Source organism: Xiphophorus maculatus, chromosome 1 (genome assembly GCF_002775205.1).
Source record: "Xiphophorus maculatus strain JP 163 A chromosome 1, X_maculatus-5.0-male, whole genome shotgun sequence".
NCBI lineage: Eukaryota > Metazoa > Chordata > Actinopteri > Cyprinodontiformes > Poeciliidae > Xiphophorus > Xiphophorus maculatus.
The window spans coordinates 2,327,174-2,351,384 of record NC_036443.1 but is presented as its reverse complement, the minus strand read 5'-3'; the positions used below and the strand labels follow the sequence as shown (position 1 = coordinate 2,351,384).

The window sequence follows — 24,211 nt, the reverse complement described above, 5'->3', positions numbered from 1 at the left end:
TTTCAAAATATCTGAACCCTGTAACTTAAAAAAAAAAACAGTTTCACAATATGTAATGCTTTATCTAAAGAAACACAACAAACATCTATACTTTTGGATAATTTCTGTTTCATTTTTGTCAAGTGTTCTTGAGTGTTTTGAAAGGTGCTGTCAAATAAAATGCATTATTATAAATATTATTTATTAATTATTATAATTATTATAATTATTATTATTATTATTATTATTATTATTATTATTATTATTATTATTATTATTATTATTATCATTATAAACATAATGATATATTTAGAATCATATAAATATATATGATAACAGTTTTGATTGCTACATTTATACTACTAGTTCTTTATATATACTGTGTGTACCGTCGTATCTTGGAAATACCTTTACTTTGAAAATTTGGAATGAATGCTTTTTAGTTAGATGTCATGAACATCACCAAAAAACATACTGAAGTCAGACTTCTGACTTGAAAGTGTGAGTTTCTTTAACAACTCCAAACCAAAATGGCCATGGCACATGTAAAACATCATGACTGGGAATATTAAGCCAGATTTTTAACACTTATAACGATTTCTATTCCATTAAATCAATCCTTTTACTGAAACGTCAGTCACACATTTCAGTAAAAGGATCTTAAATCGTAGAAATCTTATGGTATTGGCAACTAACATATCCCAGTTGAGAAAAATAGCAACCCATGCCAAAGCTATTATTGTTTTCCAAAATACTTTACAACCCTAAAGCAGAAATAAAACACCACAACGATACCCACCCAAGTAAGAATCTTTCCATCTAACTTCAGGACATCTTTTCACTTCTGGTATCGACTCTCTGTCCTACCAAAAGCACCCGGTCCAAATAAAACATATGATGAGCACCATTTCTGAGTAGGTATCTGAAACACTTCCGAGTCAATAACAGGACTCATCACTTCATCCAAGTCCCTGAAGCGAAGAAGCCAATTTGAGTTAAAGATATGGGCATGCAGAAGCCATGAATGGGGAAGAAAGATTGTTTACTGAGCTGCTAAGCCTCAAGCCAAACAACCACAACTTTAGGCCACAATATTAGACTAAAAAAGTAGGAAAGACTGCAAGAAGCAGACCATTAACTTTGAGTTATCGTGGTGACTAGCTTTTACAGTTGACCCTCCTAGTATTAATCAAAGCCATCGAAGACAAGGTTATGAGGCACATTCAGTTTGCCGAGTTGCTGACTTGTTCAGAAATGTAAATATTCTGGAAACTGAGATAGTCTGTGTAACCTCTGCAACTATCTAAAAGCATTTAGACGGAGAAAAATGGCTGCCTTCTGATAGCGTTGCCTGTTTTGAAACCTGCAGTCTGGAAAAACAAGCTGTTCATTTCGCCAGGACATTCTGGCACAGAGCAACAGGCCACCTTCGGTGATGCCAGAGATAGAGAAGTGATAGCTTTCGTCAAACCCTCCCGTCCCAAGTTTCAAATCTTTTGGACCGTTTTCAATCATGATGAATTTTTCTCAGTTCTCTGAGCTTGGCACTGACAAACTATTTAGCTGGCTCGGTTTGTTTACTTGTTTTTGTCTCACCCTATAAGCTTTTTTCCCCCTCTCATCATAAAACACCAGGAAAGTGTTAACACATTCAGTTGAATATTTTTTTCTTCTCTCGTGTGGAAGTATTCTGGTTTGGCCTAAATATACTTCTGTCAGGTAGCCAGAGATGTATTTTGTTGGGAGATTTTTTTTAGTAAAGATTTAGCAGAAGGAAACAGAAATAGCCTCGTGTAACAATATGTCCACTCTAAGGGGTAAGCACATAAAAAAAGGAAAGCTGTGTCTGAGCAGGTTTTTAATTTTAGAAGAATTCAAAAAAGAGCAGTTCTAATAAAAAAAACACATGAATCCTAAGGAAAAATCTGTACAGACATCTTTCTGGTTATGTAGTGTTTGTTTTCTCTCAGGTTTATTGGCATTAATTGTCAAAGCAGCATTTCAGTGTCTATGCTCCACATATCTGCAACAAACTTCCAGAAAACACTGAGTTTCCATGAAATCAAGACGAAAGCTCACCTGGATAGAGTTACTTTTGAGCCATAATAAATGGAAAAATTTATGATTTTAATGATTCACTCTTCAAAATGTAATGTCTGTCACTGGTTTGTCAATTGTCACTTGTATGTTGTTTTTATGACGTTTTATTTTGTGTTTTTTTATATATATGAAACACTTTGAACTCCCTGAATGTGCTATAAAAATAAACTTGACTTATTGATTAAAAGTTCAAAAACCAGAACAGCAAACAAAATCTAGTCTTGTAACAAAGCAAGACAATTGTAACCACAAACGGTTTCAAACAAAAATATGTAATAAATTCCACCAAATTGTATTTTCTTTAAATAGTATATATCAGCAAAGATGGAAAAACAATAACTGTGCAGAAATACTAATTATGCCTGTGTGCTTGTGTGTGTGTGTGCATGTGTGTGTGTGTCGGGGGGGAGGGGGTGCGCATGTGTGGGGGTGTAGACGTGTGTGTGTGTGGGGGGGGGGGTGGGGGGGTGTTACAAACAAGAGGAAAGCTCTGTGGATTGCAAAAACTAGTCCTATTTCCAGTGATAAAATCTGTTAATCTCCCCCGCCGCTGCATTCGTCCCGCTTGCTTTTCCTAAAGGACCTCTGGAGTGAAGTAACGCTCGCTGCAACTCACACACTCTGGTGGAGAGGGAGCCAGATGTTTGAGTTGATATACCCGCTGCATTCAAGTAGTAATCTCCTTCACCATGTTATTGGAGCTGACATAGTCTTTCGCCAGCAGGCGCATGTTTCACATAAACAAGACATCAGCGGCTATAGCTGCGGCGTATAATCAACATACCACTGTCAGCGATCTGGCTGTCTGACATGTATGGTCTGTTGCTAAAGCACTATGAGGCAAAACCTACCAAACCGACAGAAGAATTGATGCATGTTCGAATGTGTCTGTATTAAGAAGTCAATCTACATCTGGAATAAAAAAAGCTGTGACTATGCATATGTGTGTGTTTAGAAGTGTGTGTGTTAAAACTTCTGCTCTGCTCTTGTAGCCTCTTTTTCCAGGCCTGCAGAATGTGGAAAAAATGCGCCGGGACTCCAAGCGTGAAGGGAAGTGCGAGAAACGCTGAAATAGGAAAATTTCATTTCTCCATTAACCATGTTGTAGCTTAGACTGGCAAATCTATGTTTGCTTGAAAAATACACAGCAGCAACAAAAACTCTGCCCCTTTTCTGTCTTCCATTGTTGAAAAAATATGAAAACGGACAATAACAAAAAGATTGCAGGAGGTGACATCACCAATGCGTCTTGCAACGATTACTTGGGTGCGCTAAAGTGCGATAAGTTTTGGATTTGGTGCACACATCTGTGACAGTTTACAGTGCAAGAGTGTGAAGAACAGTCCCGACCAGAGAGGAAGGAATTTGACCTCTCACCCTTACCATGGACCCTCTGTGGCCGCTGCAGCAGCCTTATCTGATTGGTCTGTCTGGAGCTTTAATCATTTTCAGAACTCAAACTGTGGCTCAAAAACTGGAGGGAAGGAAGGGAGATGGAGCCGCTCTTTGAAAAGGAAAACTTAAAGCACATTTTGCATTATTAGATAAAGCTGTAAACAGAGCCCTAGCCACAAACACAAATATGCAAACATCCATGATAGGCATAACCACACATATCTACATCTGAACAGAAACTGGAATGTAGGTAATTCTACATCTTTGTCTCTGATTCGTGCCTACACAGCATGCCTACAGTGTGTGACAGAGAAAATGACAGTTTTTTATCGAGCGCTGCAGTTTAACCCCCGCTAATCCCTTCAGAGTGGCAGAGCTTTATGGTCAATTCACACTCTTTTCAAGCTTTTATGGCTCCCCTCTCTCCTGCCGCAGCCTCCAGAGTAATCCCCGCAGAAGAGGTGGCCGAACATCAAACAAGAGCTCGAACAGACCGTCACACACGTCGACACCGACACGGATGTACCGAACCTAAAGCCGCCGAAACAACACCCTAACGGGGAAGAGAGGTGTTTCTTAACACCCGTGGAGATTGACTTTTCATCAAAATCCTAATTATATCTCGTCAATGAGAGGAAAACACTTTGGATAGCAGATCAATTCAAGCAGTTTGTTTTCATTTATGGAAAGATGGCGGCTTTCTGTGACACTGCCATGGTTAAATGTGAAGGTTACGCTTGGGAGTATTTATCTTTCTTATGCATTATTAGTTTGAATTTCTGCTTTATGTGTGGCACAATTATTTGCTACAAGCTTTCACACAGCAAGTCTTAATTATTCTGTAAAATTACGAGTCTATAGCTGTGTTTTCATTACAAATGTGTGCTAAACTTTGTCAATATTCTATAAATGTAAAAACAAAAAACATTTTTACAATTGCTGTGATTCCATTAAATAAGAAATGCAATTAAAATCACAGGTGAATAAGTTTATTCACATGATAATTCACTAAAACAACATGCCACACCATCAACATCAACTACTTCCTGTTTTCTTCATCATGGTATGCACCAATGACAACATCTGGTTGTTGATCATGTGACTCGTGTGATGTGAAAAAAGTGCTTCTATTCCAAACTACATCTATCATTTGTCCAACACAATCTAACACCAACAAGTTTAGCAGATCTGTGGACCGAAATGGAGTCTGAAAAGGTTGATTATTTTAAGCTAAAAAGAACCAATTAGAAAATCCTAACAAACAGCCAGAGAAAAGAAAAGTGTCTAAGAAAAGTTAAACACAACAAAAACATTTCACACCTATAAACAATTCATTTCACACCAGTGTGCTTCTCCACTCACCATCAGTGTATTTCTCTCGGCAGTATTTAGATAAATTATTATGACAAAAAAATTTATAAAATACTCAAACCTCACCAATGATTCACGTTACATTTTCTTAAGATTCACATTACATTTTCATTTGAATCATTTTCGGTACTAATTTCTGTTTAGACCAGTTGACTTTTATAAAATATGATACAACATGACAGATACAAGCTGCAGTATATGGAATATCTTATAAAAGATTGTTTTTTACATGTTTGTTAAACTATCAACAAGTCATGACAGTACTGAATACTCCTAGTGCTTTTTGTAGAAATACAGTCAGAAACAACCAATCTTAGCACTGTGAATCATGCTTCTTTTTTTTTTTTATAAAGGTTACATACTGCAGCTTTAAACCAAAGTAAACATGTACATACCATGACTAAGTTATTTTAAACCTCACATGATAAAAACCAATTCAGTCTGTACAAAGTCTTCTGTAACACATAGCTTCTTTTCATTCCTGAAAAAGCCATGTACAGAAAGTTAAAGAAATTTGAAAATGGCAAATACTCCAAATAATTAGCACATGGAAAAGCTCAAAAAATAAAGTCACTGAAGGTCATAATTCACATTTAAGATTCCCCAATGTCATCTTTTTCAATCAGTTATAAATTATTTGGTGATTTATTGGTTCCTTCTGAATATATACCACTTTTCATTCAGTTTCTGCATCTGGTTCTGAAATCTATACACGCTATACGAGAGGTTTCCCCCTCCAACACCTCTCTCTGACAAGTTCTGTTGGTTTTATAGATCTCCGCAGACCGACTGGAGGAGGCTTTGCTGCAGGCGGCTTTTCTCTTTAATGCGAAAAAAGCAACAATTCCCTGCATCCATTGACTTTCACACTCTGAGTGCTCAGCCACAGCCAAATATCTCATCATGTCTTTCTTTGACACAGATTGTGTGTAACAAAACTAATTACGGAAGTGATTTTTTATTTTTATTTTTTCCTATTAGTTAAGACGCATATGGGAACTACAGATTAAAAGTGCAGAGAAAAAGACTCGGATGCAGGCATGCATGAACTGGGAGAATGAAAGATGAAGCTGGATTCCTGCAGGAGAACACAGTCGACTACATCAGCACGCAGCGCGAAAATGAAATGTTGTGTCGAACCACCACATACACACCGCCGCTTCCTCGGTTTCACAAGAGGAAAGAATTCAAAACGGTGAGTGCAGGGGTAAGGCATGAAAAACACACACACGCATACACTAATGCTCAAAAACAAACCTCCTGGCTACACTCACACACAAAACATGCTGACTTAAACACACACGGGCAATTTCACCAAAACCACAAACACAAACTCTCACTGCATGCAGTAAGACACATAGAGCTTTGATGCGCACACACACACACACGCCTGCCCGCACACAAGATGTGTGTGGAAGTGTATGAATGCGAGGAACTGCTCCATTTCTCTCATTAAGGAGAAGGAGCTGCCTGCAGCAAAGCCTCCACAAGTCGGTCTGCTGAGATCTGTAAAACCAACAGTACTAGTCGGAGAGAGACGGGAGGAATAAAACAGTCAAACACAGAGTTTAATCGGCAAAACGGATGAGGAAACTGAATGGAAGTGGGTTCATGAATAGAGTCGCAGAAGAACCAGAGCAACCTTAAGGTTATTTGACTCTTAAAATCTGTGACGTTTTTAATCTGGAATTGCTGGTTGATGGTGCCTCGCAGCATTTGATCCGCGCCGTGGGCTTTTTCTGCATGGAGTCTGAATGTTCTCTCCATTCGGACTTCCTCCCACAGTCCAAAAACACAACTGTTAGGTTAATTGGGCTCTCTAAGCTGCCGTTAGGTGAGAGTCAGTGTGCATGTTCAGGGTAGCAGTAAGTTAAATTCAAGACTTTTTAAAACCTTTTTAATGTCACCTTGAATGAATTTTAAGAAGGAAAAAAACTAGAATTATACGGTATGGCAGTGGGATCCTGCTGTATTTTAATCAATAGCAAAAATTATTGCATTTCTGGGGTCTGTTTGTGGTGAGGCAATGGTGAAAACAAACGTCATTATTCAATGTGCCCCAGACTCACATCCACACCTAAAACAAGAAACTCCTGATGCTCAAATCACATTTGGTCTTAAAGCAGCTTCAGACTAACTGCGATGGTGGTGATGTCACTCCCTCTCCATTCATTTCCTGCAGAACATGCACAGTAAGATGACGACTGATAGCCATTCTGCAGCGAAGCAACTGTAAAATTTTCTGCTCATGAACGTAGTAGACGTGGACATGTGGGCTTGCAACTCGGCACAAGAAAATTGGAAAATGTCCGACTTTTGTTGCAGTCGTATCCCATTGTAGCTACCCTGGCTACTGCTAGCTTTGTTGCGTCTATCAGGGGTAATGGGCTCAGCACACAGGGTGTGACAAACAACAGTGACGGGAAAGTCATCACCACTCGGGATTCAACCCATAAAAACAAATAGACAATGTCCCAATAATGATGAAACAAGTCATGCTCTCAAGGCTTAGGAAAAGAAGTCCTTCCAGAAGAACAGAGGATTGTAATCTACTCAAAGCTAAATACAATTGTCTGTAAAATTAATTTAAACATCTCAGTTATAGCTTTGTTTCTCAATTATTAAATGAAAAATGTGTAACATAACATGATCTAATTTTAATTACAGTCTGCTTTATTTCATTTAAAACACAATTTAACATATTTTGACTATTAGAAACAAGAGAGAGACTTTGTTTTCTCTTCTGACAATCTTTGTGGTAGAAACAGGATTTTTAATAAACCTTTACACCGAGACTCTTTTCCTCTCACACTCAGAAACCCACTACCATACAGGTGCAGCGAGTCGGGCGACCCTCTCAGTATCAGCAGACATCATTTACATAAACACCACAGTGCAGGAAAACGAACACAACAAACAGCCCTCTAGAGAATGAGGGTTCAGGGTAATTAACCCATTTAATTCCACCGGCAACAATTGTTGCCAGACATTTTTTGTAACTTCTGGAAGCTCTAGAACAATTGTTTTGACTTTTGGCAGCTAATTTAAGTTTTAAAATAAAATAATGTGTCAATTCTAAGCAATATCAATTTCATGTATCTAGTGTGAAAGGTCACATGACCAGACCTCTTTACTTCCTGCCTGTGATGCTGGAGGTAAATGTCAGTCACAAAGCTGTACAAGAGGAAGTCAGTAAAATATTTAAATAAACAAATATAAATAAAATATTTTCAACATATGTTCTTTCAAGTGTCTTCTACTGATATATAAAGAAAATTGTATCCCTTCATTCATCTTTTGATCATAAGAGTGAATGTAAGCATGGCAACAATTGTTGCCACTAGCATAATACATAGACAGCACTATGCTATGTGTCCATAGAATAGAATAGAATAGAATAGAATTACTTTATTCATCCCAGCAGGGAAATTATTTTGCAGTTACAGCAGCATAGAGACAAGACACACAACAACCACCACTGAGTAGCAATTGTAGACAAAATAAAAATAAAATATAACATGCTGTCAATATAAAAAGCAACTTAGAGCAGTCCTTGCAAAGATTCCAAAAAAATGCAGATACAATATGTATATGTAAATATATGTACAGCAAGTGTGCCACAGTGCAGTTGTGCAAAATTGGACTGATTAGTGCAGAACAATGATTTAGCTTTTATTGTACAGTGAGATGGCATGTGGCAGGAAGGATTTCCTGTATCTGTCCCTACGACAGCGGAGCTGGAGCAGCCTATGTGAGAAGGTGCTCCGCTGTCTGTCCACTATGTGGTGGAGAGGGGGCTGTTTATTGTCCATAATAGACAGAACCTTCTTCAGTGTCCTCCTCTCCACCACAGTTTCCAGGGACTCCAGCCTTAGTCCCAGTACAGAGCCAGCTTTCCTGATGATTTTGTCTAGTCTATTAGAGTCGCTGGCTCTGATGCTGCTTCCCCTACACACAGCAGCAAAGAAGATGGCATCGGCAACAACACTGTGATAAAAGGTCTAGCTTTGGTATAGCTTTGCTGTTTATTGTATATACCTTGCTGTTCCCACACAGCTTAAAAATGTCAGATATTTTAGATCTTCTAGGCCTGAAGGAACCTAGAAATGATGTCTTCCACATCACTGTCATTCCCACAGTTGAAACCCTCTCTTATTTCACCCCCCAAAAGGTAAATCTTTACACAAAATGTGGCCTAATCACTGAATGACAACTACAAGATGACGCCACACTTGAAACTAGTTTAGGACAGGGCCAAGGTGGAATACTTGGTCTGATGGAACAGGGAGAATTTCCTCTCAGATGCAGATTGGTTCATACCAACATTTTCTCCTGACTTTGCCTCCTTGATGAAATGACCAAATGAGGTCAAAGGTCAATCTGCACATTGAGACACTGACATCTGCAGGATCTGGCATTGAATCTTTATGTATCTAAAATATTTCTGAACACTCTTGTAACCATTCTTTGTTATAATAAGTTATGCATGTCAAGATTTTTCTTATTTTTTTATATGTATAAATAGGCCAGATTTGTGCAATACAGACTGCCGTTTCCCACCGGCAACAATTGTTGCCGAGTATAAAATCTACATTTTCACTACTATAACCAACATAAAATGTAATAATTCATAAATATCATGTGTTAGGGAGGTCCAAGGATTGAAATGCATTAACTTATTTTGCAGGAAAAAATTTGGGATTAAACAGGTTAAGTACCTAGGGATAAAGGTTCAGAGAACCACAATGGAAATATGCATATAGAAAAATACTAAAACATAAAATGAAGCCCTGTAAAAGTGGGTGAATGAGAAACACATTGTGAAGTGGTTTGTAGGACATGGATGGAGCTTAAAACGCTCTGTATAACTGTGGACCATTTACCATGCCACCTGCAAAACTGTGGTGAGCGACACTCTGCAGACAAACATCCTGAAGATTTACAACATTATGGAATACATGGGTTGGACTGATGTTGCTTTACATTCACATTAGCCTGAATTCCACACTAAACCTGGAGTGTTTTAATGTCCACATACAGCACAACATGGAATTAGTTTGTGACTTGTTGTTCAAGAGGACCTGATATGGATAAATGCAATAAAATTGAGAGCATAAGCCAAAATACTTCCTCTGAAGTCAAGGGCTTCAGAGGAAGTATTTGGGTAAATTAGAGAATTTTGTGAACAATTTCTAATCTCAAGTTTTTTGATGAGCTTTTTTTGTTTTTGTTTCCAATTCCAGTTTTGCTTTAAGTACTAAAAAGATGCAAGATCAACATTTAAAATATTAATTTTTAGCCTTTCCAGATATGAGCGGTCATTAACTCTTTGTATTAAGAGCAGAAAGAACTGGTGTAAAACAGGGCTGAGCTATTTTAAAGCAAAATGAAAATGAGTAATTTTAAAGTTTGAGTTCACATTTTTCATGAGTTTTAGCAACCTATATTAGCAACAAAAAAATCCCCTTCTACATGAATCCAATGGAGAAATGTAGAGCCCCCAAAATTTTAAAATCTAGCATCTTTGGTGATCCAGGCTAAAACCTCTACAAGATTCAACAAAGCAAAAATGCTGTGCTATGTTCAGCCTTCCTGTTATATGATGAAGTCTTGCTTTCTCTCTCTCCTTCACAGCCTATATGAACCAGACATGTATTGAACTGTCATAGAAACAATTGCTTCTTTCAAAATAACCTGAATCACCCTGAAAACAACTGTTTGATGTCAGCAGCTGATCTCTCTGTGGATCTTTAATTTTAACATGATGATTTTTTTTTCATTCCTTTGTTTTTCATTTTTTTAAATTAGCTATACTCTTGACTAAAAGAGGAGCTTGACAAAAAATGAATAGGTAAGAGGGCAAAGCAACTAGTGGCACAGTATCAACTCAAACTACTGGAGAATAGGAACAAAAAACAGAGATGGGTAGAACAACAGAAAATAACTGCCCCAATGGACACAAGTTATTCAGTAAAGTCATTTCGCTAAACAAAGGTTTCTTGTAGTTGTGTCACTGCAGCTTTCACCAAAAGAGCGAAATGCAACACTTTCTCCCTAATTTAAGCCCACTTGTAGCCCCCTGTGTTTCTTGATGGCTAAATTGCCTGTCTGTGTCGCCTTTATATTGGCTTCCAGCACATTGCAAGCTTATAAAAGTGGCAATTCATGGGGTAGCTTTTAAATAGTTAGGGAGATGCCTTAGCACTGCTGTTTTGAGAAAGAGAAGCTCGCGTTGGCTTAAATGGATTTGAGTATGTTTTTGACCCAGCGATTTGCGTTATTGATGAGTGGAAGCAGTTACATCAGAACTGCAGCAATCCTGTGTCTTGCGAGGCTCCTCCGTCCTGCAGAGTCCAGATGAATATGAAGAGGAGGAAACTGAAGCTGTACTGACAGATCCTCACTTTTAGGGACTCCAACAGTCACTATACAAAACTATAAAAGCAAAGCAAAAGCCAGACACCTGCCACTGAGTCCTGCACTCTACCCCTTCCCGAAGCTTGATTGTCCTGACACTCTAACCCCATCGACGGCCAGTTTGTTGCAAAATCAATTAGCTGATCACAATCCAAAACAATCAAATGGGCTAAAATAAATCACATTTGCTTACTCTGCAGATGTTTCATTAGAACAGCAGCTGCTACGTCCTTCAGCAAAGCGCTAAACCTGAGAGAAATGCCTCTGATCATGGAAAACAATATGCATCACATATGGCTCTATGATCCTATTTCTGAATGCACAAAGTCATTGGCAAAACATTATAGTAACTCCCCCATTCATATACACACACACACATGCCCACACACACACAGTATGACTAAGCACTCAACAAAATGAGATGTGTGTGCGCAGAAGCATGTGTGTGATGATTAGGGGAGTGTCACTAGAGGAGCTGACTCAGCGTTCCTGCCCGTCGTTTTACTGCGGCCTCCTCCTAGCAGAGCCAACAGGGATCTCTGAAAATGGTTAAAACATTAAATCGATGACATCGCCTGCTTACCTGATATTTTTCAGCAGCTGGTAAATTGGTTTTGTCAGCAGCCTGGCAAATACACTGACATATTCCTTATGTATAAGTACTTTCTGCCCTCCTGTGTCCTTTCCTTGCTTGTCCACATGGGTTTTAGTTTTGTCACAGCTTTTAGGGCCATAAATTTGTTTTATTCATTAGTGATCACAATTAGTCATCCTGAAAACTTTTATGAACGTTATCCAAAACACTGGTAACAAAAAGATGGGATCTTGATTTATAGCTAAGTTCCAGCACAGGTTATTCAAGACTGAACACACCAGCAGCGTACACGCTTAAATCAAACTCTTATTCACAAAAGAATACACCAGACACCAAGCAAGAAAGAAAAAATGGATGCTTCCATTGTTTAAGTCCCTTATCAAATACTTAAAGAACTTTAGATTGATTACATGTCCATAAATGGGGAGTTCCTGACCCAAAATGATGTATTGTAAAAACTGCATGTCCTTCGGTAAGGTCCCAACTGGCTGGAATGTGTATGAAAATGTAAAAATATTACAGTACAATATATTCCCTTACCTTTGTTTCTTCCTGTACACGGTATAATAATAAAAATAAGTAGAAGACACTGCCCTCTTGACTCCTTTTTCTTCCTCTTTTGTTCTTCCATTTATCATTTTGTTAACCTGACATGTTTTCTTCTTTGCTCTACTGGCTTCACCCTGTTTTTCTGTACTGGTTGAATCTAAGATATTCAAATAAAATGCAGCTGGGCTCAATGCTAATGGACACAAATGCTTCAAATCACAGAGCACTTGACGTGCCTCCACATGGACTTTTAATGTAAACCAGACGCACCTGATGTTCAAAACCCGTTTGGTGTGAACGCACCATTAAGCTGAACAGTCTCCTGAGTTGGTAGATTTTAAATATGTGTTACTTTACGTGAAGGTAAAAGTTTTTGCGTTTAAAATGGCTCGATGAAAAGATAAAGAATAAAAAAGTCTTGATAGCTAGTTTGGAGTATTTTTTACATATCGTACTAAAGGATGTGGTACCATTAAATATATGAAAAGCCAAAATGAATTTTTTAAACGTTTTTAAATCTGGCCCATTATTTACTGTTTATTGAGGCTTACAAATGCAATGAAGCTGATTTTGTCATTACTTGTAAAAAAATCTGGTTAGCCATAGGAAAGAATGTGGGTAAAGCTTAGTAAGGCCAAAAGGGTTTTCATTATGGTCTTCATCTTTATGATGCTGCAAACGTTCACCAAAACTAAAAGCCAAAAAAAGGTTGTAGAGTCACATCTATCACTACCCTTCCATTTAACCTCTTCACCCTTCCAGTGTTCCAATTTCTTCAGCCTCCTTCATCTGGTCACTTCACCTCCCTTCTTCATTGTGCTCTGGCAGCAAGCAAAGACAGCACACAATCCATATATTACCGCTTTTCACAAATCCTTTCACCTTCACGGACCTCTCCAATTCCTCTTCATGGTCATTTCTTCTCCACTTTGACACAGGGAAAAAAATCCCATTGTCTTTAAATCTCTCGTTTCGCTGTGGAATAAAATTATTTTCTTGAAGCATATTGCAGCTCTTTCAGAAGCAAAGGCGGGTTTCACTCTCAGGTCAAATGCTTTTGCGATTTCCTTTGAAAGAATTGGGGAAAATTGAACTTTTTTCACAAGGTGTAATGTGGGACTTTGAGCCTACTTCCAAACATTCAAACAGTTTGCTCTCTCTTAGACTGCAGCCTCCCAGAGCAAATGAAGCATGTTAAAATTAATCCTTGCAGCAGGTACAAATGGGTATGGTGTAATGTTCTTCATAGCATTAAATAATATACACAGTGCCTTGCAAATGTATTCATACCTTGTAATCTTTAACATGTACTGTATTTCCCATGTTATAACTAAAAACCTTTATGTATTTTATTTGGGATATTTTCTCTTAGGCAAATGAAAAATCTAATGCTAATAATGGACCAGGAAGTGGTTTGAAAAGTGGACAGAAAGATTGGCTGAGTGAAACACAAGGCAATCATGGAAGCTAATCTGTCAAAAGTTTCACCTTCCATGGATGCTGTGGTGGCGCTGAGGTTAAACACAGCCCACATAAGGAGGCCTTAGTCCTCAGGTGACCATTGCAGTGTGATCAGCCTGATGATCTTTGCCACATGTTTCCCCCCCCCCTCACTCGTTACTCACTTTCCTGTCTGACCACTTTCAAATAATGGCCACCAGGGCCAACAAAACCTTAAAAAAATAAAAAGAAGAAATTAAGTTTCACCATCCAGCAGGACAACTGTAAATCCAATGGAAAGGTTCAGATCAGCCTGGTGTGGAAAATTACAGATGGAATCACAGCATTGGACTTTTAAAACTGTAGTTAGAGTTTTTGATACAGCAAATCTAACTTAGGTGACCCTTTGTGAACTCATGATGAAAGTGCAGCAAAAAGAGGGTTTTTTTCTATTAACTTCTGACAAAACATCCAACTGGAAGTGTAGAAAGTAGAAGAGAGATCGGCATCTAAAAGCTATTTGCAAAAAAAATAAAGAATGATGCAATTCTAACTTTGGATTTACAAGAAGGGAACAAGTGTATAAGGAAGACATGCGTTTACAGTATGTGTTTATATGCAACAAACAAGACAAGCTGCCTTAACTTATGCTGCAAAAACAGGACATTCAGGGATTCTTTTTTCTACTTACTTATTGAGATATAGGTCAGGCATACACTCATACACACACACTCACAGCCAGATATATGCAGCATAGAAACTGATTATTTTTCTGTCTCAGCTGCTCAGACAGCACAGAACATACGGCAGAAATTGGCCAATTGGGACACTAAACACAAGCTGCGTGCTCCACAGAAGCAGAGGAAAATTGGGTTGAAGAAATTCTTTTAATTGCTGACAAAACGGTAGAAATATCTCTCCTCCGCTTGGACTCGGATGAGGAGCCACCCGCCCACATGGCCTCTGCCTCGCCATGAAAGCTCCTAAAGCAGGTGCTGAATACAATCAGAAAAGCTCCTTCATTAGCTAACGAAGCGACGGTTAGAGATCAAGGTGGCACGTCGCCTCCGTCCGCGGCCGCCCGTCACATCTGTGCCCCATCGAAACCGTCTTTTCCCTTTACAAGGTGAACTATTTGAGTCGACCTGCCCCGTTTGATCTGCTGTGGCCTTTCAGACAGGGAGCTGGATCAAAAAGGTGCCAGCAGCTTTAAAGCAGCTCTACCTCTGTAGCTTGTTGCTATCCTCTTCTCCTCAATCCTCCATCTGCCTCAGACACAAACTGCTTACAGCGTCACTCAGAAAAAAGTGGTTTTAAGTTCTAAAGAACACTGCATACTAGAAGTGTTAAGGTCATTGCAACAGGATATCATCTCTCTATGTCTGTCAAAGAAGATTAGATTAAAACATGTATTTTCTCTCATATCCTCAAGTCTAGCTTTAAAAAAATCTCAAGTTGTGTATTAGCCTGTTTAATTGCATAGAGGACATAAAACTTGCTATGATATCTGTGAGAACAGATTTCAAAAAACACACCTTCCCATGAAAATATGTAACAGCGTTGTTTTGCACCTGAACATATCCAGAGTGCGTATGAATGGAACTAAGTGTTAAAAGCAACGTTTTGTAGGGCAACTTTAAAAAGTGACACTAAGACAAAATATGGAGGACTCCCAGCTACTGCTAAACTCTATTTGGGAACATTTTCAAGAAGCTACAGTGGAAAAAGAAAGGTGGACTAAACCACTGACATAATGTCAGTGGTTTTATGTCAGGGTATGCATTAAGGTATACATACCTAGGGTCTGCATTTTTATTCCTGTTATTAAACAGGGAAAAAAATCAACTGATAGTTACTATGAAAACATCTACATACATGAGTACGATTTCATTTTATCTTAAATATACTGTGGAGATATTCAAGCATCGGGGTGAGGATGTAATGCCCGAATATCATGCTTTACAGTCCTGCTCTATTTAACATCTTAACTCTAGCGCAACTTTTACTGAAACACAGCATTCAGTAGGTAAAGGCAAAAGAAAAACCACCAACCTCAACCACACTTAATGACTACCTACCTAGATACTTGTATCTAGCTCTGTGATTAACTGAAATACTTACCTAAACCTAGAAACTTATTTTAAGTCAATAATTCCATAATGCTGAATAAAAAGTGTACTAGTTCCACTGGTAGATTTTTCCCACATTATGCCAGGGGAACTAGTACATTTTCATCATTATTAAGGAATTATTTCCTTAAAAACAATATGAAAAGTTGTATGCGAGTTAGCTTAGTCTTATTTCCTTACCAAGATATTTGCACAAGAAACTAGATGAAAAGTACTTGGTAAGATTTTGCGCTTCTGCGGTGCACTGGTGACCCTGGTAGACAGCCTATCAAGAACAGCTGCTTTCGGACCAATATGATATCAATCCCCTTTGGTTATGAATAGGATGTTACCTAGAACAGAAAATACTTCAATAAGGTCTAGTTGTAACACTCAGTGTTAGACTATTCCCAAAACTAAAAGATCTGCATGATGTAGATTCTGCATGTGCACAAAGGCATAAAAAATTAATTCAAAGGAATGGATATTATCATAAGCTTAACATTTTTGTTTTTATTTTAAATATATTTTTGTTTTAACTTTAAAGCTACTTTTCCTTTATCTTCCTGCACTTCAAATCTCCAGAATCTGAACAGAGCTTGCTAATAAATACACATCAAACCAAATGTAACTTAAGTTTATAATCAAAAATGCATTCATGTAGGGAAACCTAACATTAAGCAACTTTACTACATCTATTTTATAAAAATAAAGTAAAATGTAATCTAAGAACTGCTCTTCTGCAAAATAATCAGATTCCAACAGCAGCTAAATCAAACTATATTCATGTTTTGTTGTGAAACACCAATGTACCTTGCAGCAGCTCAACAGGAGAGAACTTGGCTCTCACATTGCTGGGTCGGCACTTCGCTTCCCACCGGGCCCCTAAACAGTACTTAAAGGTAGATTTCTGAAAGTGCCATGCATAAAAAGCTCTGGGTTTAATGTTGGTTTCATTCCGTCATGTAGCAGCAGTTATGGCGGTGCACGCCTCCTGTGGGCGTTTATCAGACTAGATAAACTTAAAGCGCTTTTATTGACGTGTTCTATTGTATATCTGTGCTGCCTCCTCTGCCTCCCCGCGTCTTTGTTTGTTGCAGCCTCTCTGGGCGAGGAGCAGCGGGGTTTGTGTCGATTCTCTGTGGCTCTCATCTCAGCCGGGGTCTGAGGCAGTTGGGCGGAGACCCCCGCTGCACCACCTGACCCCCGTACACATGCATGCACACACTTGCTTTAGCCTAAATAAAAGCTTCCCAAATATCGGCAAGGTGGTTTGTCCAATTAAACATGTATATTTAGCTAAAGAAATCTTCAATAAAACAACATTTAAACATGTAAAAAAAGGGGAGCTTTAGATATTCCACTATATTCACTTTTAATAATTTGCACTCTTCATATGTGCGTGGGAAGCGGCAAACTTGAAGTCTCTTTGACGGAAATTAGATACAGCACCCACATATCTACATAACACATTAAAAGATTGATCAGAGCACAGCAAGAAGAGGAGTTTCTATGTTCTAAGAACAAATGAATAATACAAGACTCCGAGAATAAACTGGGTAATTGGGTTAAAGGCAGCTCAGAGGGTGTACAGCTCACCGCTGTTGCCCAAGTCCGACACTGACTCATTAGGGGTTGAAAACCTCTATTTAAAAAAAAAAAAATCCCTCCTCTCTGCGCTCACAGGTGCAACAGCAACTCAAATGTTCCCGGCGGTCACGGTGTCGTCGGCGCAACACAAACGCAGTCGCTCCGGGCGTCACGCCTCGGCTCCAAAGTGGAGGTGATGCTCAAGGATTCTGCCTTATCAAGGAGTCCCAGGGCAACTGTGTCATTATGACACATGTACTTTAAAAAAATAAAAATATTTCTCACATGTCCTTGCATTGCTTCTCCTCCACATCAGCTCACTCTCACTCATCCTCCTGAGCTCAAACCCCAAGAGGGATGGAAGTAGAAAGAGACGAGGGGGGGTAGGTGGAGGATGAGTAGGTATGTTCAGAATATGAAACGGAAGGCTTTCCATTTTTCCCTCTCCCTACAAACACACCACCTAAAGATTTTTTTTTTCGTTCCTCCTCCTCCTCTTTTTTTTCTGTGTGCTTGGCAGCCAGACCAGTGGCTCGTTGCCCGTATAGTCTTTCCAAATCAGCCCGCACCTACGCACATCACACAAGTCAAAAATTCATAAGGTGACACAAAACTGTCAGCGCATGTTGATGCGACTCCCGAATGATGGCAAAATGTTTGGATGTGGGTGGATGAGGGGCAGCAAACACACACACACGCACACACACAGGTCCCCACAAAGACATAAAAACTTGGTACACATGCATGCGCGCACGCCCACACACACACAATTCCAGAATGTCTCAGACTCCTGAACACATAAACAGGGGTGCCGCCAAAAAGTTTACAAAGGGGTGATTGATTAAAGGGGCGCAGGGGGCACGTAGAATTCAACATGAAAAGCTTTTTTACAGTGGTGAAGGTTGTATATGGGGTGGTGGGCACCAGAGGAGGGTGAGGAATTTAAAATGCTACAAAAAGTAAAAACTAAATTAACAAAGTAAATTAAATAAATCAGGGTTTAAGCCAATTTTAATATGACGTTGTGACCTACAAGAATTACACCAAAAAATAAATATGGAATAAATCTATTAGTACACGTTTAAACCAATGTTTAGGTTCAAAGTCTGGAAATCATATTCAAGCAACATCAATTCCCAGAGCAAACTTAAAAACATCTTACACCTTACAGTCTGATGCATCTCGAGAAAAAAAAAATGGGAGGGAAAAAGATGATGGATGTGGAGGAGATATATGTGGAAGTATATCTCCTCCACATGTATCTGATGTGGAGGAAATATATAATTAATGATGAAATTCCCAGTTAGTGACACAAATTCATAGGGGTGGTCACCCTGCCTGTCCCTTATTTTAGCAGCGCCTCTGCAAACAAAATAGAGAATTAATTTTAGGGTTTCCAAGTTGGCTGGATGCCTTGAGTGAATTTCCATTTATTCAGCAAACCACACAACTACTTCGATGCACCAAACTGACACTAAACAAGCCCTAAAACTCACGTCCATGCATCCTATATTAATACACATCCACTTTGCATCCAAATTCCGCAGTGCCCTTATAGCAAAATTAAAGACCCCTCCGCCTCCTGCAAACAACTTGCGAAATTCCAGTTAAAACAAAACTGGAGATGTTCAGTCCTGTGGAAGATCCGCAACCTTCCAGCGTGCGCTACTGGCTGCTTTCGCCCCGTGTGCGCAGCGACAACCCGGAGCTGCTCGTTCAAAGTGCAAAATGTTAAAAAAATATTTAAAAAAGGAAAAGAAGACGAAAAATGTTCCGTCGGAGTAGTGCATGTTGGTCCAGGTGAAAACGAGAAAGCATCGCTCGGGAAAAAAATAACATGAGGAGAGACCAGAGGTATGATCGGAGGTGGTAAGGAATGGAGAAAATTATTTAAAAAACAAAAACAAAAAAAGTAGAGGGTGGAAAAAGTTTGCCTGTACTTACTTATTAAGCCGTGTTTTGTATTATCCCTGCTTGGCATTATTTCTTCTTTTCTTTAGGATGTCAGAGTTGCAGCAGAAGACGTTTCCATTCCCGCTCGGCTCGTCAGAGAGCAGCAGCAGCGGTTCAAAAAGCTCAGCTCTGCAGATCCGTGCGCACAGGAGAGCAGCGCTCAGCATGAATGAGACGGGAGCTGCGGTTGGACTCCGGCATCCCCCTGCTACATACGGATGAAGAGGGAACAAGGAGAGAGAGAGAGAGATGGAGAGCTTAGTGAACATGCGCCCCCCAGTGGATCCGGTGCGTTACATCGGGGGTTGCACGACGCACTTCTGCCAGGCGCGCATTGGTGGCAGCATTGGACCCGTTTCAGTCTGCGGCTCCGTGAGCTCCTTATCCCCTCCTTGTACTCCGGTTTTAGGCTGTCTGACAACAATCAGGGTCTGTGATTGAAGATGCTCCCGTTCAGCTTGACTGATTGCACCTGCCATCTCACTGAGCGCAGATGTGTGCCCCTGTTCACTCTTTGTTTTCTTTGCCTCTTGAGTTGTTTTTACATCACACTTTTCAGGGACGAGGCGTGGTTTGAGCTTCTGCTTTTACAGTAAAAGTATGAATACATGGCCATTAACAGCAAAAGTATTCATACCCCTTGACCTTTTTCTAGTTTGTCATGTTGCAACCACAAATTGCAAATCTATTTCAATGGGATTCTACATAATAATTCAACCCAAAGTAGTACACTATGACTTATAGCATTCAGACCCATTTACTCCAATATTCCCACCTACAGGTTCCACCAACTCAAATTTAAGAACTACTACAAATGGAATTTAAGACCAATATCTACACGAAAATGTACAAATTACATTCAGTCAATTGGGAATAAAATCTATAGATCTACTGCTCAGGTAGGATAATCTGTCATGACAATTAGAACTGTTGGCTTTACTCTGCACAGATATGGTTTATGAAGAAACTGCAAGGGGAAAAAATAGTTGAAGGAACACCACACCTTGGTCAGAAGGTCAAGCCAGTTTTGGTCTCAGGAAAATGCTGTGCTGTGGAAAACTGCAGTGCATCCCCATAAACACACCGTTCCCACAGTGAAACGCGGTGGTGGCAGCATCATGCCTTTCTTCAGCTGGGACAGAAAGACTCAAGGAGGGATAAATACAAATGTATGCCAAACTTTAAAGAGTTTTATTCACAAAACATTTGAAAAATCATGTATGACTTTCTTTCCACTCAACAATCATGTACTTCTTTGTGTTTATTTTATAAATTGCAACAAAATATTTTGAAGTATTCACTTACAATGCGACAAAATGAGAAATATTTCTAAAGCTCTGCTTGAACAGAAAAATATGTGCAGCTCGTGAGCATGCCCACTCTATGTGTGTGCCTGTTTCTTTTCAATAGCATTTAATATTGAAGGTCAGCTTCCCTCGTTGAAACTCCACAAATCATCTCCATCGGCAGTGCTGGCCTTGTCTCTTACCTCATCAAACATTTGCGGCTGGCCATGTCTCATTTAGAGCGAGATGACTTATTTTTTTTTAGGCCATGAATGCAATGGGGGGGGGGGGGGGGTCTTAGGAGCTTACATTAAAAAAGGAATATCTTAATTGTCTTCCTGCACATGCAACATTATCCACATTACAGGAATTAATGTTTCTGTTCCTTGTCAAAAAACTGACACACAGTGTTTGATTGTCGGTTTACACCGGCTTCTTAGGAGACATCACCAGGATATAAGGTGATTTAATTGTCCACAAAACACTCCAGTGTTAGTTAATTGTCGCTAACATCTCCACTTAAGTCCAACACTCAGCAGCTATAGCCTCACAGAATTCAAATAAATCTAGTTTATCTTTAATTCTTAAAACTGTAAATTATTTTCAATGCGGTGTTTAGAAACATTTTTAGGAAATTCAAAAGAAGGCTCTTTCTACATGAAGGTCCTGGAACTGTACTGGCATGGGGCCCAGCTCTGTGAGACAACCTGCATAACTTACAGATAATCATCCTTAAGGCCATCTTAATTAGTATAGCTGAATTTTAAGTGCAGGTTTTAAAACATTGCTAGTATCAAGTGCAAATGAATGAATCATGAAGGAACAACCTATCCATTCAAACCATGTTTTACAGTGTTTAGGGTCATCAGGGTGTGACCTTGTTTCATCTTCAAAGTGTTAAAGCTTCAGATGCACAAACTGATTGGCCATGCAGAAATATGGAATCTCCGACCAGAACAGCTCTGGAACCGTCTTGCTGCAATGCGTAGGTAATTAAATATTTTTAATGACCAATCCGATTTATAAACAAAGCAATTATAAATCAGAGACTCCAGCAAAACGGAGCTGTGTGGATTCAGAGTGGTAACGTTGAACCCAGAGAGGAGGATGGACTCGAGCCGCAGCATCTCTATACAAGCACAAGATTTCTTTCCAGCTTCTCTTCCCTCCTTGGCCTGGACTTTGACCTTTGCGGTCCCCTTGTGAATATTAAATGCTGATATTTCTGCCCATATTAGTGATGACTGGGGAGTTTTTCATCCAGGACAATGGTGGTGTCACGTTCTCTTCTCTCCACACTGAGGAAGAGGATGTGGTTACACAGATGATACATCGCTGCTCCGATTACTGCATGTGTGCATGCTCATATGCATTCTGCTTGTGTGAACATCCTTCCTAGCAAAGTCCCAAGATTTTCTCCTTTTTTTCCTTCCTTCTTCCTGGTTTTAAAATGTGCTATCGCCGGGGTCTCAGGGTTCATCGCCCAGATTGGATTTTCAGACTCAGTATGTCATCAAAGGTGCATCTTATGATTGGATATGTTTCATGCATTGGTCACAGTTTGCAACCTCCCTTAAGAATAAATATTATTCTGCAAATGTGTGTTAAAATGTACTGTTTCAAAGTGGTTTAATTAATCAAAAACTCTTAGATAATTCAAAGAATGTAAGATTTGAAACAGTATTTTTCATTTGTGACCATTTTATTTTTAGTATATATTCATGCATCTAATACCTTTTGTTGTAGAGCTACAGTAATCTCTCAACAGTTTCTCTGACAAAGTAACCTAACCCACCTTTTAAATAACATTTAAAAAATCTAACATTTTCTCAAAATATTAACTGTTGCCTTCTTTATTATAAGCTAGCTGGTGTTCTCTCTTAAAAGGTATTTTATAAGAAATTTAAAAAAATTATTTCTAATAAAAAAACCTATTCTCGTTACAACTGTTAGAATATCCGTTTTTACTTGCCATGTTTATCAGAGGTAACATTCGATGATACTGAAGGTCACTAATCTCAATTTTATCAACCAATATGGTACAAATTTGGGTATGGAATCTACCCAATGTGTGAGCAGAATTAATAAAGCTACGGAGTTAATTATAAATCAGCAAATTGCTGTCCCAACTCCAGAGTCATGACTTTTGACTGTGGAATCAAAAAGTGACCCAACGGCTTTTGCCCAGCAGATGAGCTACGAAAACAACCCAGCATTTCCATGATTACGTAATCAATCGGAACTAAAAATGAAAACAGAATTTTTTTTCTTGCTAGTAGAAATAAAGAGAAAAAAAGACACATATGTAGAAATGTTCCTGTTTCTTACAGCTGAAGTGTAAATTCAGAACCTCTCAGTGGTTCTGCTCTCATTGTGCGCGGCTCGTCAGCGAGCAGTCGAGCATGGTGTGAATGAAAACGTTTTCCACTTGCTTCACAATCTCTCTCCTTCATTTTCGCGCTTGGCTTCTATCTTCCTCCATCTGAGCCACCTTCCAACAGAGCCTTGATCAACAACGTCCATTTCATTTTACAATCGCCAACCGATGCCAAATCATAATTAAAATCTCCACAGAGAGAGCTGCCTGCAAAAGAAGCTAATTAGCCGTTAAAATAAAAACTGTTTTTCTGCTGCAGATTTTTTTTTTTCCTTTTTCTTGCAGAGAGAGAGGGAGGGTGGTGAGAGGAGAGCCTTTCTTGACATGAAATCAACTTCCTTTAACTTTTATGTTTCAGAGTCGAGGCCTGTGTGTCCGTGTGTCAAGTCTACCTCTCTTTTTGTCTTTGATCAATGACAAAATCCTGAATATTTTTGTGATATTTGATTCATCTGCTCCAAATGCAGCTGCAATTATAAAGACCAAAGGGAAAAGATAGAAGACATAGGCTGAAAGGGAATAAAAAAGTTCCAGAAAGAGTGCATGCAGAGAAGACGTTGGCAAATCAGAGCAACAGAAGAAAAAAAAAGGGAAAGTGGGCGGTTTTACTGCTGCAGCTCAAAAGATGACCAGGAGTCTGTGCTCCTGCTTTGTCCCTGCTTGATCTCTATCTCATGCGTGTTGCACACCCACGCTCACAGCACAGGTGTAACCACGCACACACAAAAACACACACACAGGGCGAAAAAAAGCCACGCTTCCTTTGCGCTTCCTCCTTTTGTCTTTTCTGGAGGCGTCTGTAATTACAGTCAGGCCAGTGATGAGCAGCAGGGGAGGCAGCTGATGTTACAGCTAACTGGGAGAGTTCAACCTTTGAAACTGTACGTGTGCGCCGGAGAGAAACGCCAATAAATAGAAGTCAAAGAGAGAGCCATGGAGACAGTCTTTGGTTTAGCTCGTTTCAAACAAATCACACAAAATAGGAGTTGTTGCTGGAAGTCTGTAACATCACAACGTCTCTGTGCTGCTTTCTTTGAGCTATAAATGACCC

The 24,211-nt window shown here is 39.3% G+C and overlaps 1 protein-coding gene across 2 annotated transcripts in view; it reads right to left on the bottom strand.

Annotated features, from left to right (window-relative positions):
- The window catches only part of LOC102220729 (plexin-A1-like), a 289,583-nt gene extending 269,913 nt beyond the window's left edge, over positions 1-19,670 (bottom strand). For both annotated transcript variants that reach the window (XM_023337491.1, XM_023337496.1), the window contains exon 1: positions 19,489-19,670. The gene's annotated coding sequence lies outside the window, so the exon portion shown is untranslated. The remainder of the gene's footprint in view (positions 1-19,488) is intronic.
- Between the last annotated feature and the right edge of the window lie 4,541 nt (positions 19,671-24,211).